At 48.8% G+C, this 3,278-nt stretch overlaps 1 long non-coding RNA gene across 2 annotated transcripts; it reads right to left on the bottom strand.

Moving 5' to 3' along the window:
- Positions 1-47: 47 nt before the first annotated feature.
- LOC126496330 (uncharacterized) lies at positions 48-3,145 on the bottom strand. 2 transcript variants are annotated; one of them, XR_007590334.1, is made up of 3 exons: positions 2,979-3,145; positions 1,754-1,899; positions 48-496 (listed from the first exon to the last, which is right to left on the bottom strand). It is a non-coding gene; the product is annotated as an uncharacterized lncRNA (long non-coding RNA). The 2 variants fall into 2 exon arrangements; XR_007590333.1 differs by having other exon boundaries at positions 1,754-1,892.
- Positions 3,146-3,278: the final 133 nt, after the last annotated feature.

Raw genomic sequence — 3,278 nt, 5'->3', positions numbered from 1 at the left:
GGTTCCTGTCCTGGCACTAGCTCTTGTAGACCAGGCTGGCCTCGAACTCCCAGAGATCCGCCTGCCTCTGCCTCCCGAGTGCTGGGATTAAAGGCGTGTGCCACCACCGCCCGGCTCTGTGTAACTTTTGATAAGAAGTTCCAAATTTACTATTGCCAAAGCCAAAGGAGCATGCAGCCTTCACTCCACCCTGTGTGTGGCAGTTTACTGGAAGGGAGTTGGGATGGCAAAGTATCAAAGTATCAAGATTGTTATTCTTTGTGTTCTGAGAACCGAGTTGGGTGGCCGCAGGTTTTTTTTTTTTTTCTCTGTGTAGTAGCTGGACTCCTGCAGAAGCTTCAGTGCGGTCATAGTGTACACCAGAAGTCTCTCAGCTTCCCCACCTTCACAGCTTCGTTTCTGCAATTTACTTCCTCAAATCTCACCCGACGGTCTGCTGGGGCTTGTCTTTCCGTGCTTGCTCTCAGTTTCTAGCTGCCTTGGTGGCCTTTTACTTCTGGAAGAAAAACAAAACAAAACAAAACAACAAAAACGACCGAAGATTGTTTGCCCCTTACTTGAGTAATTACCTAGACCTACTAATAAAGGCCAACTCCACATCAGTGCCATGGGAGAAAAAGGATGAGCTTATCATAACTTCTCCCCAAAGATACTTGATTCCCTCCTCCGGGAGTCCCAGTTCCCTCCCCACCGAGGCTCTCTCTCACTGAGCAAGGCGATGATCGCCCACATGTTCACAGTCTGGATGAGTGGCTAGTGGCCTGCTCAGGACAGGAGCAGGGACACAGAAGCCTCCGGCAGGACCTGAGGCAGAGCTGACATTTACCTTTCACTGAGTGCGGTTTAGGGTTAGGGGAGACATGAGCCTGAAGGCATGCAGAAGGGAAGAGAAAGGTATTTGGCTCTAGAGCAAGAATATGAGACCTAAGTTACATCTCCCTTCAGTGATGTTGTCTGTGGCCCTGGTTCCTTCCTTTTCCTGGGCTGTACATGAGACCCTGTTTTAAATGTATGTAAAAAGTGTCTTTAACTTAATAGTTGTACTATTGTGTCTTAGTTATAATTTTCAAAGCTACATAGTGCTATAGATTTTAAAAGTTGAAAACAGGATCTCCTTGTGTAGCAGTGGCCAGCCTGGAGCTTAATGTGTAGACCAGGCTGGGCTGTAACTCAAAGAGATCCACCTGCCTCTGTCCCCCCGAGTGCTAACATTAAAGGTGGGTGCCAGCAGGCCTGGCTCTAGACATAACATTCTTTATAAATCATAAGCAGATTCCAGAGCCCTTAGACCAAGCCTGGCCTTTCTCAACTCCTCCCTTTGGGGGGTGAGGGGAGCAAATACAAGGAAGTAGAAGGTGATTTGATGGCAGGATGAACCCCTCTTCCTAATTGTAATGACATTACATAGGCTTATTCTCCAAGATAAATCACTGTGAACTCAAATTTCCTGAAGCTAAAAAAGAAATAAAGAAGGAAAAAAAAAAAACTGAGGAAATGAGGCTCTGAGCCTCCTGATGAGCCTCCTGGTCACTCGGATTGTTGTTGGGGTCGTAAGGGTGGGAGAGAGCCAGGTGCGGGGGCACAGGCCCATGCCCTGGAACACTGGAGGCTGAAGGAAGAGAGAGCATGAATCTGGCCTGTCGAGGCCACGTAAAGGCAAGAGAAATCAGTAAAGCTATCTAGAGATTTAGTTCTGTGTCCCACTAAGTTCGGTGATGGATTTCCTATCTGGATATTGTTGAAGAGAAAATACCTCAGGGGCTTTCTCCGGGGCAAGCCATGGCCTGTGGAGGCAGCACGAAGGAGGGACAGGAAAGAAGAATCTTCACACAGCCTTGTGCTTTGTCCTTCATGGTGCAAAACGGTTGTGTGTAGTCGGATTTTTCATTGGGCTGCCAGCTCACAACAACAACAAAATAAAACATGGCACGGGGATTCATATTAATTATGAAAGCTCGGTCTATAGCTTAGGCTTGTCCCCTAGCGCTTATACCTTAAATCAACCCCATTTCTATTCATCCACGTCTTTTACTTCCCTCCTGCAGTCTCGCATCCTCTGTGTCTGGCTAGTGACTCCCTTCTTCCCAGCATCCTCTCTGCCCCCAAAATCCTGCCTGGTTATTGGCCCTTTTTTTTCCAAGCTTTTTATTAAACCTGAGTGACACATCTTCACAGTGTACAAAAGATTATTCTACAACAGCTGTGTGGTTATTAGTTTCTCTACCAAACTGAGCAGAACTTTCGCCACGGTCCCTAGCTAGCTGTGTCAGTCGGTCAGTCCCTCCTGTCTCTCCGTCTCTGTCTTTGTCTCCTCCTCTCCTGTTTGATACAAGCAAGGCTCACTGTGTGACCCACATTAGCTTTGAACTCTTTTTTATTTTTTTTTTAAAGAATTTGTGTATTTTTATTTTCTGTTTATTAGTATTTGCCTGAATGGTTCTATATGCCTGCCTGGTGCCCATGGAGGCCAGAAGAGGGTGTTGGATCCCCTGGTGGAGTTTTAGATAACTGTGAGTCATGGGGAACTGAACCCGGGTCCTCTGAAAGACCAGCCCACTGAGTTACCTCTCCAGCTCTTGACCTTGGACTCTTAATTTTCCTATTCCTGCCTCCAGAGCAGAGATTCCCGGTGTGTGCCAGTGCCACGTGGGCTACTGGCTGGGTTTTGTTCGTTTGTGAACTCTCTCCTCTGGTCCTTTTCAAGGCCTTTGGCCATCGTCCAGAGAGTCACATTTTCTGCTTTGGAGGCTCCTGTTGTTCTTCCCTTTCTGAAACCTGGGAATTGCTGCCTTTTGCCCCACCCTCACCCCACCCCTCCCCCACCCCCACAGCTGGCCCTGGGAATCGCTGTGGTTGGCCCCACCGCCAGCGCTCCTCCTCCCCCACCCCCACCCCCACCGCTGGCCCTGGGAATTGCGGTCATTGGCCCCAGGGCTGGCGCTCCCCCTCTCCCACACCCACCCCTCCCCAAGGCTGACCTTTGCCTTTTCTACCGTCCTGCCATCACTTCCAGCGTTTCTTCCTTGTCCTGAAGTAGGCCAGGGTAAGAAATGGATGCTGGGGGATAGCTCAGATGGCAGGCAGTGTGTTTGCCTTTCCCACAAAGTCCTTGGTTCAGTCTCTGCTTTCATAGAACCATGATGGAGGAAAGTCATTGGCTAATAAAGAAACTTGGCCCAACTGATAGGGCAGAATTTAGATAGGCAGAGTAAACAGAACAGAATGCTGGGAGGAAGAGGAAGTGAGCTCAGAAATCATGCAGCTCCTCTCAGAGCCAG

This window comes from Alexandromys fortis, unplaced genomic scaffold (assembly GCF_014885135.2).
Source record: "Alexandromys fortis isolate MF-2015 unplaced genomic scaffold, M_Fortis_MF-2015_v1.1 scaffold_2880, whole genome shotgun sequence".
NCBI lineage: Eukaryota > Metazoa > Chordata > Mammalia > Rodentia > Cricetidae > Alexandromys > Alexandromys fortis.
This window is presented reverse-complemented; position numbering and strand designations above follow the sequence as displayed.